This window comes from Drosophila miranda, chromosome 4 (genome assembly GCF_003369915.1).
Source record: "Drosophila miranda strain MSH22 chromosome 4, D.miranda_PacBio2.1, whole genome shotgun sequence".
NCBI lineage: Eukaryota > Metazoa > Arthropoda > Insecta > Diptera > Drosophilidae > Drosophila > Drosophila miranda.
In genome coordinates, this window is record NC_046677.1 from 5,908,987 (window position 1) to 5,921,399 (window position 12,413).

The following is a 12,413-nucleotide window of genomic DNA, read 5'->3' on the forward strand; positions in this document are numbered from 1 at the left end:
CAAAACGAAGAAGATTTACAATTTCCGTTCATCCTGCAACCCTACCTTTCCTTCAACCCATCCCCCCATATCCTCCTCCAAAACGCATCCCTTAGATTGCCTGCCATCGATAAAAACATTCGCCCATAAGCAATATTCCGCTGCCACAAAGGAACCGAAGGGAAATATCGCTGGCTTGTCGCTTTCCACGGAAAAAAAAAACAAAATAACTTTCGAATGAAAATAAAGGTAAAGAAAATTGACATCCACCGAAAAGGAAGACAAAAAAAAAAAACGAAGACACATCTCATGTATCTTTTTCTATAGAAATAATAATGATTTGCAAATATAAAAAAGGGAAAGGAAAAGGAAACAGAGAAAACTTAAAGGTGGGAAAACACAAAAAAAAAAAGATATGAGCTGACAAAAGGTAGGAAAAAGGAAAAGGTAGCGCCAATAAACGGGACAGGACACAAAAGGTGGCCCCAACGCGCCCGACAGATACAAAGATACCAGATACAAAAGAGACAGATGGCAACCCTGGCATTTTTGAGGGGGTGGAGGGGGGACGGAGGAGATAGGCGAAAAAGGCAAATCAATAGGCGGCGTTTTTTTTTAACTTTTCACCCACATCCTCCTACGTTTCCTGCTCCTTCGTCCTTATCCTCTATGTCCCATTGTCATTTTGTCAACGTGTCCGTCGAGTGTCATCAAAGATTTTGTCAGTAGAAAGTAGGCCCCCATCCCCTCCTTGGGAGCCTTGAGCAGGAGGAGTACCCCGAAGCACCGCAGGTCCTTAATATTGATAAGAATGTAAGACAGTGGTAATAAGCGACCAAAAATATGGCCTAAAGATAAGCAAAAGAGGGTCTTGGGGTGGAGCAGCCGAAAAGGTGACAATGTGAGAAGCAATAATAATAATAATAATAATAATAAATGATGAAAGGGCACCCCTAACCTCTACCCCAAGCCTTAAATGATGATAAAACTAATGACGCGACGACTGGGCAATTATTACAAAATTTGTTTTCATTCAACAAAAAAAATAGAAGCGCAAAATTATACTAAAAACTGCACAGAGAGAGAGAGAGGGAGATGTAAGTCCGTGGAAAAATATAGTATAATTTTTAGAGGGACAATAGCGCCCCGCTCTGTGGCCAGCAGGGCAGCAGGGGGGTGGGGCTCTGGCTGATGGCCCTAACTTGAACTACGAGTACACTTGAGCAATTCGCGCACAGTCGAGTGCGCACATTAACACACACACACTACTACACATACACGAACCGAAAAACAAATAACAAAAGAGGCAAATGGCCAAGGAAAAATCAACATGGCGTACAGTGAGCGGAAACGGAAACGTCGGCCAGGCCGAGGAGCAACAGAATCAACCGACCAATAGACAAACATCGAGGGGGGGGTACGGGGGGTAGGCGGCTGGGTGTGTGTGTGTGCTGGAAAACCAAAGCAAAATGAAATAAAACAAAACATCATTGAGAGGGCAAAATGGAACCAACAAAAAGAGGGGAAAAGCGAATAAAGGATGCCCTCTGAAGGTACCCCAAAATGAAGGGAATCTGGGGCTCAAAAGGGGTTCCCTTTTGGGTGTCCCAAAGTTCCCCCAAGTCCCTGGAACACTCTACAGTTCTCCACCTCAAACCCGTTCCCATAGCTAATAGACCCCTGTCCAAAATTTAGAGAGCATTAAATACACGTAACATTGGACTTAGAGGCAGGAATGAAAACGAAACACACATTTGATAGACACATTTTATTGCATGCAGTGGCTCGTCAGTGGCCTGTCGCTGTCGCTCTCTCAGTGGCTGCCTCAGTGCCTGGGACTGACAGACAGACGGACAGAGGAAGGGTCTGAAAGAGTAAAGTGCCTGGGGCAAGGTTTCCCAGCCCCACCCCCAAGCACATCATACACAAGCAATCTAGACAATAGTTGTGTGGCATTCCTCTCCTCGACTGGCTCCTGCAGCAACTGCTGCTCCTGCAACAATTGCTGGGGTTGCCTGCCCCTGCCTGTCAATGGCTGCCTAGCCGTTTCCTGACCCTCAATTGCCCCAACGCTTGGTCTTTCTCCTGTCCTCCCCCCTCCCCCTTCTGTTATCTTGCCCCCTTTCTCTGGCACACTCTTTGTGTCTGTGTCTGGGGCTCTCTCGAACTGGTTCGTCGGTTGTTGTTTGTTCCGTGTTGGTTTATTGTTCCCCCAAGTCTCATTCTTTTCTATTTGGTCTAAATAAATTTTTATCATGTGCAAAAAAAAGACGAGAAAAATCTCTTAGTCCGAGCGGCAGGTCCATCATGCAGTAGTCTCTGGTACGTCATTCACTCATTCATTCAGTCGGTCGGTCGGTCGGTCAGTCATTCATTCACTTCCTCCACCACTCCATTCCCTATTTTCCACTGTATTTTCCTTCTGTTTCTTATGGGTTTTTCTTGTTCTCTTTTTTTTTCGTGGTTATTGAAGCAATCATTCGGAACATGCCCGACCGAGCGAGCGACCGAGCGACCAGTAGAGCGCTTTTCCCCTGTTTAATATGCGAGAAAATTTAAGGAAAATTACTGTTCATAATACGACATTAATGGTGTCGCGAAACAATCTCCATATACAGCCCCTCCCCACTCTTCCCTCTTCGATATCTGATTTTTAGTGTCGTTGAGATTTATGTTTTCCGATATATAAGGAAAATGCTCGCTTTTTCACGGGTTTGACATATGGGCCAACACTTAAGCCGCTGGGGCTTTATGCCCAGCAATTTATGTATCTGCCACACTGCCAGTATTTTTGTATCTTACGGATACACTCATATATGTTTATATTTATATTTATATTTATTGCTTATATGCACTTTGCGGTTAAGAAATTGTTTTCGATGATTAACTTTGATGGTAGTTCCATCCACGAGTGATCCATCGAATGCTCCCCCCAAATGTGCCCCCAAATGTCCCACCAAATGTCCTGCCATAGACAGGACCGAATCACTAATGCCCCAGGATTACGGCCAGCAGGACAAGCGGGCCACAAAATGCTTATGGAAAAACGGGAAAATGGCATAAATATTTCCTATTGATTTTCACTTAAAATGAGACAAAAATTATGCCACATTTAGTGATGAGAAAACAAATGAATCCAAAATGAGCCACAAACTTTTGGTAATTAGAATTTCCCACAAAAATACAAGAAACAAAAACAAACAACAAATAAAAGAATATAAACTATGGGAATATAAACTATTTATGGGGAAAAACTCCACTGAATATTCAATTAAAAAAGTGAAAGAAGTGGAAAATAAAATCACGAAATTTGTAGGCAGATAAAAACTAGGAAAATTCGAAAGCTATTTTTCCATGAATTATTTTTGTATTCCTGTTTCTAATCACTGTTTCTCACTTCTAAATTGTGGGATTTCTGTGTTATTTTCAAATGAAAAATATCCCAAAAACAGTCGCTTTTAATCAGATATATGGCCCCCAAGGTAATCCTCTTTCTAGCCATCTTTCTTTTTGTCTTTCTCCGAATAGTGGAAACATTTTTAATGGAAATATAAGTTGAAAAATACGCGTTTCTTAAGGGGAAACAGCACTGCAAAAATCTCTGGTAATACCAGAGTTACAAAAATGTTTCATCGGTGTTAAAAAGTGGCGGAATAAAAATTACTTTTGAGGTGCGAGAATAATTTAATAAAGATATTGAAAGCAATGGAATAAAAATTACTTTAAAAAAAAATATATGAACCCCAAACAGAGGGCTTTCAGGAATTTTGCTTCAATTGATGATTCAAGCATTTATTTTTGAGAGAGAGAGGGAGAGAGCGAGAACTCAACAGCTACCCAAAAATTTGTTAAAAATTATTTTAAAAAAAACCAATTCCACACATCCCAGAGTCTCCATTTCACTCCATTTTCTGCATAAAAAAAAGAAAAAAATAAATACTTTTCTAATTTAATTTTCTTTAAAAATACTTTTCTAATTTAATTTGCAAAACTTTTCCAAAAAGCCCACAAAAGGTACACCCACCCCACAGACAGACACACGCAAATATGACATATAAAATCAAGAATCCAGGGAATCCAAAGGAAACCCTTCAGCAAACAAATCAAACAGATGCCGCAGATCTCCACAGCAGAAAGGACTTTTTCCTTTGTCAAATATTGCTGTTGCTCCAACCCCTACCCGTCCCAGACCCCCCACCCACCACCACCGCCGCTGTTTCAATAAACTTATGCAAATATTCAATTTGGAGCAAGTTTTCTTCTTTTTTTTTTTCTTGCGTTTGACAAATGATAAAACCAAACAAAAGGAAGCACCAGACAAATAAAGTTTTCACACCCAAAAAAAAAGCAGCAACAAAAATATATACGAATATGCGGCGGCTTTTTGCTTATCAAAATTAAAATCATCCAAAAAGAGAGGGGAAAAGAGAGTAATAAAGAATAAAGAGTGTATGTGGTGGGGGCAACTTTTCGGAAGAAGGTTTTCCATCAGACGCCCCTCCAATCATCAGCTAAACAACTTATTTCTGGCCTTCCTTCCAGACACCTCTCTCTCTCTCTCTCTCTCTCTCTATACACCCTTTGCCCCTGGTTCCTTCTCTTTTTTGGTAAAGGGAAAACCCAAAGTAAATTTCAATTTAACCTTCATCGAGCAAAACTCATTTATATTTATAAATTCGCCGACGAACGCCACCAAAAAAAAAAGGAAAGAAGAAAAAACAGGATATGAAAACAGGAAGCAGAAAAAAGCCAGTATGAAAGATGGGTTTTTCGCAAAGAGAAGCCAGAGATACCCTAGCAGATCCATCAAACCCAAGAAACTTGTAGAATTTTGAACAATTTTTGTACAAAAATTGGTGGAAAGAGAAATTTAGAAAAAGGTGTTGTAGATTTGTATGATTTATTTAGTATTTATACAAATTAACTCTGGTATTCTAGGTATTTTTTAAGGATACGATTTTGAAACCTTTTGCCAATTGCAGTCCTTCGAACAAATTAAGAAAAAATTTCTCAGGAATTTTATTTAAATATTAATCTGTACAAAAAATTCCCAGTAAAAATAGAACCAATGAGAATAAGCACCCAAAAATTCCAAAATTTGATGATTTGATTCTTCTTTTAAGAACGATCCATTTATTAGCGCCATTATCGCATAATTCGAATCGGATATTAGTGTTTCCTGATACTTTAAAGTGCCTTCGTCAAAAGCATATTACCACCTTGAAAGGGTAGCCATAGAAAAAGACTGAGAAAAGGAGAGAGCAATAGCGCAACAGATAGAGAAAGGGAGAGACTATCCAATAGAGAGAGAGAGAGAGAGAGAGAGAGGTAGGACTACAAGTAACGAATATAAACGAAATAAATGCCAAGCGGAGGAGGACCAAACGAAAGGAAAAAAACACACATCCACAATAAATAAAAATAAAAATAAAAATGCGTGTGTGTGTGTGTGTGTGTGTGTGTGTTATGGTGGTGGTGGCATAATAAAACTGTACCAAAAATAAACCCCAACCCCCCCGCAATCGAAAAACCCAACACCCAAAACAGGAAACAAAATTCAGCTTGCGGGGGGGAAGCCCCTTGAAAGAGAGGAGAGCCTTCGAGGGAGATGGGAAGGGGGAGGGGGAAAACCATAGAGATAGAGGGAGAAATGGAGATGAAGCCAAAGACGAAGCCCGAAGAAAGGTCAGGGGGTAAGGTAGGTAAGGAATAATAAAAGTAAGGGAAGGCCCACCCACACACACACACACACACATGATGTGGAAAAGGCGGCCAAAAGGGATAAAAATCCATCAAACTTGCAGATAAGCCAAAAGTAGGAGACGAGAGAGAAAGAGAGACGCGAAACGAACTGAGTGACGAGAGCAGGTGGCAGGTGGTTATATGGCATGCACTGGGAGAAAAAGAAGTTCTAGTTTTTGCCCTCAAAAAACAAGTTTTCTATATCTTAAACCGATCCCAAGACTTGGATAGAGAATAAAGGTATAAATCCATTTGGATCAACATTCCATAGCTTATTTTCTCCCAGTGCATCAGTAGACCTCTGGCTCCTGGCTCTCAATAGCCCTCCCCATTCCTGCTGCGAGGGGGGGGCCTGCCTTTGGGTGGTGGGGCGTCACGATTGGCATCGTAAAAGGCGAAAATATTGCGCAAAATAATGTTTCATTTCGGTAAAATAACATACTCATCATTGAATATACAATATAAATGCAAAGAGCAGAGGCGGCAGAGCCCCTTACCACAGCAGCAGTAAAGAACTAAGGACCAAGAACGAAGGACTCTCCCCCCAACCTTTAATCCAAGAAACACAGACCAACATTTTGGCGCACAAGAGGTATATTTTTTTGACTGGTTACCTCTGACAGGGTTTTAATCATTTAAGGAGTACAAGTTTAATTTTATTTTAATATTTTTTGGTTTAAAAAAATCGAAAAACTTAAAAATTTGTGAACACTTCTTAAAAGAAGACACATTTTTGGGTTCTTAAAATAATTAAATAAGAAAAACTAGCTCCTGAATGTAGAAATATCAAAGAACAAATTAAATCAATTAATCAAATTAAATCAATCAATTTTAATCTGAATAAAATCCTATAAAAATGTCAAATATATAAAAACAAATATTATCTTCAGTGCCGGACTGTTGGCACAGAAGTTTTACAGTTTTTTACAGTTTTCAACTTTTTTAAGAACTTTTCCATTGATATTTTCACAAGAAAAATAATTTTATTCAATAAATTATTCAATTTTCTATAAGATTTCCTAATTTTTATAAGCGTGACTTCACAGCATTATTTTTTACAATATTTTAAACGAAAAATGGTCTAATCAATGATTTATCAAATCAAGGACAAAAGAGAGAAACTTTTAATCTGAATTAAACATAAAAAAAAATTGGGCCAAATTATTTACAGTGCTGGCACAGCAGTTACTTTAAAGTGTGCAGCTGTTTTAAAAACTTTTCCATTGCGATTTTTAAAAGAAAAATAATTTTATCCAATAAATGAATCAATTTTCTTTAAGACTGGGTCATTTCTATAGGCTTTACTTAATTGCTTTAATTTTTGCCATTTTTTAAACGAAAAATGGACTAAAAATTGTCTTTCAATGTCTTATGAGCTACATGTTCTTCTGGTGCCACCTATTATATCAAAAGGAGTCCTTTAATTCACCAGAAATTGGGAAAAGATGGCGTAAGTAAGCCTGCCACAAACTTATTTCGTATTTTCAAAATAGAAGAGCAGACTTTTTGGGCTCCCAATTTCAAGAGATTTTTTAGATTCACATAGAAATTAATTTAACGAGACTAATAATAGATCTGGGGTTAAAACACTTACCCTACCAAAAGAAATGTGAAGTACCCTTCAAGTACTTTCCCACCATAAAAGACAGCCTCCTACATCTGGAAATCAATCAAATTGTAGCCTCTAGAGCAAACACCATTTTCAACATATAATACTCTTCATTTCTAAATAAAATATTCCAAAAATATCAGCGCCATAACATCGAAAATATAATTTAAAATGAGTGAAAAAAAAACACAAAGAATATAATAAACACACAACTCAAAATGGAAAGCCAAAACATGAGGGTCCTGCAGCTGTTGAAGGTTGCGTTTGCGTTTGAGGATTGCGTGCCACACATAACAATGGGGCAGGCGGCGGCGGCACACACAAAAATTGCGGCATTCCACGCTTTTGAAATCAATCTTCCTAATGACAGACATCCAGAAGCAGCCAAACAGAAACTGGAATAAAAGGCGACTTGTAGACACGTGCGTTTTCCCCCTCTCTCCCCCGTCTCCCTCGCTGTTTTTTCACGCTCAAGTATCTGGCACTGGTAACGGTAATCGATCTGAACAATAACAGAATGAAAAGGCATAAAAAAAGTATATTATATATTAACAGCAAAAACAAAACGCCGCAAAAACAAAATACCTGACAAGGCACGAAAAGGAAGGAAGGAACCCCCCACAACCAGATGTCTGCTGCCTCTGATGGAGGCTTTTCTTTGGCAGGTACTGCCAGATGATTCCAAAACAATTTTCACCTTTTGTTTGAGGTTTTTGCGTGAATTAGAGAGGGAGAGAGGGGCGTTTCCAAGGGGCTCCAAAGAGGAGTTTAAGTGTTTCTCAAGAGAGGTGAGGCGGGGGGATTCTGGGAAAATGAAATGCAAGCGACAGCCCAGAGGAAAGTAATTGGATAGGCAGGTGTCTCTCTCTTTGTCTCTGTGCCAGGAAATCATTTGCTTAGTGCTCGATTTCTGTGGCAAGGAATACGCGTACTGCCAGCGGAAGATACGAATTTTTAAATGGAATATAATTGATATAAAGATTTTTTAGGGCACTTTATTTGAAGAGTAGAAATTTTAATGGTGAAAGTACTTCGATAAACAGCTTTTATTTAAATCCTATACTTCAGGAAGTTGAGACCTTAGACGCTCTGAAGTGCCTCGTAACTCCTGTTCTCCCTTTACATAATATTAAATATATATCCCTCGTTTCCAGTCTTTGTCTTTCCAGTCTTTTAGGCTTTAAATCGAGTAAAAATCGAGTGTCCCCTAAGGATCCCCTTTTAAGAGCTCCGTTCGAGCTATTGAATTTATTTGCTTCACTCTCTTTTGGTTTTGGTAAATGCTTATGGATTCCCTCTTAAAAAAAAACAGTTTCTATTTTATTTTTGTTATGGATATTTTCAACAGAACTTTGACATTTGTTATGTAAATATTTATAATAGTCCCTGGGGCCCTGCACTTATTATTATTATTGTAAAAATCCCTACAGAATATTCGCAGACCCTAAGGGAAAATGCATACTAAAAAACCATTCGTTAATTTCAAGCAAAAAATATAAAAAACGATACAAAAATATACATTTTCCTTTCTCCAAAAAAACCATCCCTCATGTGTAAATATTTTGCCAATTTCTTTAATCGTTTTTTTTTTTGTGGGCCATAAGTTCATTCGTTAAATCGCTTCACAAAAATGCAATAAAGTTTTTTGCCTAATTGTTGGATCGCATTTTAATCCAAATTAAAGTAAAATAAAAGAGAAACATTTACTTTTCAATTTGCATAAATATAAAGGGATAAAAAGGAACAACTTTTCTTAATGCAAAAAAAAGAAAAGAAAAAAAAGAACATAAAAAAAGAAGACGGGAAATGGCATTGCATAAAACTTTAACCCACTCAGAGATAGGAAGAGAGAGAGGGAGGGCACTCACAGCAGGGGGGAGAGGGAGGAGTAAGTTCTCTGCAAGCCAGGGATACAGGTGGGGGTTAGAGATGAGGGGGTTAGGTGGTGAGGGGGTAAAAAGTACATTAAAATCACATTAACCCGTCAACGGTTAAGGCATTACGGGTTATGCGTAACTTTTGTTTATACGCTCTGGCTTAATGCCTTTTTGAAGTACACAAGCACACACACACATACGCACACACACACACTATTATACACAGGGGAATATAAGTGCCTCCTGATAAGCCACATATCCTCATATATAACGTATCTTTTTGTCAACTAAAACCCAAACCAAAACCAAAACCCCCGTCCCCCCCTGCGGTGTGGAATCCCTTTGGGAACTGGAAATTTTAATATCTAAAAAAAACACCAAATGTATCTCTCATTTTGTGTTTGACTACACTTGGAGAAAAATAGAGGTGCTTTGAATGTTGAAAAGCGGAGAGGAATCTATTTTTTTTTTACAGCACTTATAATAAAAGTTTGAGTTTTGGAAGGTCTTCTTAGTGCCAGAAATATTTACAGAATATTTATTTGGAGTCTTAAGATCAATGGCAGAATATCTCTGGTATTATAAATATCCTTGGAATGCAGGACTATTTTATATTGGAATTAATATGTGATAGAAAAAAAGATTCATGGAGACAACAATACTCCAAAAATTGGTCTGAGAAAATTGCTATCAAAATTTCTTACTGCCGTTGGATATAAAATATATTTTCATAGAACAAAATCATCAGAAGAAAAATTTGTTTTACTTTTTATATAAGAAATAATTTTTATTTTTTCTATTCTATTCTATTTTTTTTTTTATATATATTTTTAGTTTTTTAGAAATTTGCACAGTCTGAAAAAACATTTCTGTTCTACAAAAATTACCAAAAAATGGAATTTTCATACACCTAAAAAAAACGCTCCTCAGCTTCTGTTTTCTCGCTGTGTAATAATTGACTTTTCGCCTATAAATTGTTACCCCCGAAACAATTGCTTCTGACATCACGGACTGCCACCCTTCTACCCTCCCCTCAACCCTCTCTCTCTCAAGGTCTATTAGCCATTAAGCTTTTGGGGGCAGGGGGGGCGACGAGGAAATTGTCAAAAATGTTTTGTGGGTATCAAATATGCAGGCACGGGAATTCGTATCTTTTTGTATCTTTATTTGTATCTGTATCCCGTGACAGTCCCATTTTTTGGGGTCGTGCGTGTCCTTCAATTCAAAAAGGATTTGTCGGAGGGCTATTTGCATATTCTAATTGTCAAAAAATTACAGAGAGAGAGAGAACATTTCACTAGAAATTTATAAATATGACAGTTTGCCGTACAACCCGCTTTTCTTTCTGTGAATTTTCTATTTATTTAACTAATTTATTTATTTTCACTTACAAACTAGATGATGGCAAATAAAGTTGCTCCTTCGAGAAGGAGTTTGCTCCTTGAAACAGCACTTGGCACTTTTCGTACACTTTTCATTCAGCTTTCCTTCACATTTCCCTCTAATGAAAGACAACATACAAATTTAATAAACAGTCGGCAGCGGCAGCGGCAGTCGGAAGGAAGGAAGGAAGTCGAAAGAAGCCAAGGAAGCTCGGAAATCAAGGAACTGGTGGAGCAGGTGCAGGATGGCTTATAAGTGGGCTGTTTTTGAGGGAAAACAAGTGTTCAAGGAAGGAACAAGGAACTCTTTTCATAGAATATTTCCAACAAATATAAGAATTTCCCAAATAAATCAAAGCGATTTTCTTGAAAAAATACCTCTTTAAAAGTCCCAAAGGAAAGTTCCTGCTTTAATCGTTATGAAGATAATTTGTACACTTTTTAAGAGAGCATTTCCGCACGAAAGACAGCTCTGCTTTTATCCCACTTTATGCTGCTGTCTATCTTTTTCCCACGCTCGCTCGCGATCTCTGTCTCACACACGCACCCGCTGATAGGCAAAAGAGAAGCGCCCGCCAGAAGTGTAAAAGAGCAAAATAGAGAAGACACACACCACTCAGAGAGATAGAGTGAGAAAGCAACGGTAGCGAAAGAAAAAAAACAAGTAAATAAACTTTAGGCAAAAGTTTTTGGCAACTTTTCCGGCAGTCAGTTGGCGCTTTTTAAGTTACGGCAATCGACAGGGGGTTCCGGGAAAACACACAGAGAGGAGGGTGGCACTGCCAACAGTACAGTGGGAATACAAGTTGCGGGCGAAAAACTGGCGCTTAAAACCGCAAATTTTACAGCTATGCCACAGGGTACTGCGGCACTCTCTTGAGAGTCGGCTCTTAAAGTTTGCTGGAAGATGATAGCAGGCGGAGACTCTTACCTGCTTTCAACGCTATGATAATCCCTTATGGGCGGACTGCCACTGCTTGCTGCCGCCTGCGATTGCTGTTGTTTGTCTCCACGCACAAGTTGGCAGGCCAACTTGGTGGCTGACCACGTGACCATCAAAAGCATACACACAGCCAACCAAATACACAACGAAACACACACAAACACAAGCGCGACACTGCTGTTGCTGTTGGTTTTGCTTCTGCTTCTGCTTTAATGTATGCCAAAAAACGAGAGCAGAGCAATTAAAGCCCCAGTTAAAGAAGAGAGTGAGTATGCGAGGAGTAAGAGTAAGTGTAAGTGCTGCTCTCACTTTAGTTGAGGATTTTTTCTTGCGGTAAAATAAAAACACGCAAACAGCATTTGCCTTATTCTTCTTCTGACGCCTGCCCGACTGCTGCTGCTGCTGCTTTTGCTTCTATTTTTGATTTTTCTTTCAGTCACGTGCTTATTTGTACAGTTAGATATTGTAATATTTCAAAAAGTTATCTTTAGATTGCGATTAGCGCACCCGAACACACGACGGCCAGGACGACCCAAACGGTTAGCGAAACAACGACCAGCAACGGGAGCCTGAAACGAACGACGACAAGATTCACGCGCGATTCACGTTAGCTGGCCCTGCGAGGCGACAGCATTCTTGCACACGTACTAAACACTGCGACGACTAAGCTTCAACTAAAACGACGAAGCAGGCCAGGCCGAAGCGGAGCCGCACGAGCACCACACAGAAAACACACACGCACGAAGTGGCCGCCCGCTTGCACGAAGCACCAAACGAAATGAAAGAACTGCAGGCAAGGCCGAATTGGCTCGACTGGCGAAGAGCAACGAAGGAGGAGCTGAATAAAGAGTGAAAGAGGAATTAAAAATGGACTCTCTTTT

The 12,413-nt window shown here is 39.2% G+C and overlaps 1 protein-coding gene across 1 annotated transcript in view; it reads right to left on the reverse strand.

The window, feature by feature from the left end:
* The window catches only part of LOC108163604 (neural cell adhesion molecule 1), an 89,840-nt gene extending 77,627 nt beyond the window's left edge, over nucleotides 1-12,213 (reverse strand). Inside the window, exon 1 of the mRNA XM_017298993.2 lies at nucleotides 11,521-12,213. The gene's annotated coding sequence lies outside the window, so the exon portion shown is untranslated. The remainder of the gene's footprint in view (nucleotides 1-11,520) is intronic.
* Between the last annotated feature and the right edge of the window lie 200 nt (nucleotides 12,214-12,413).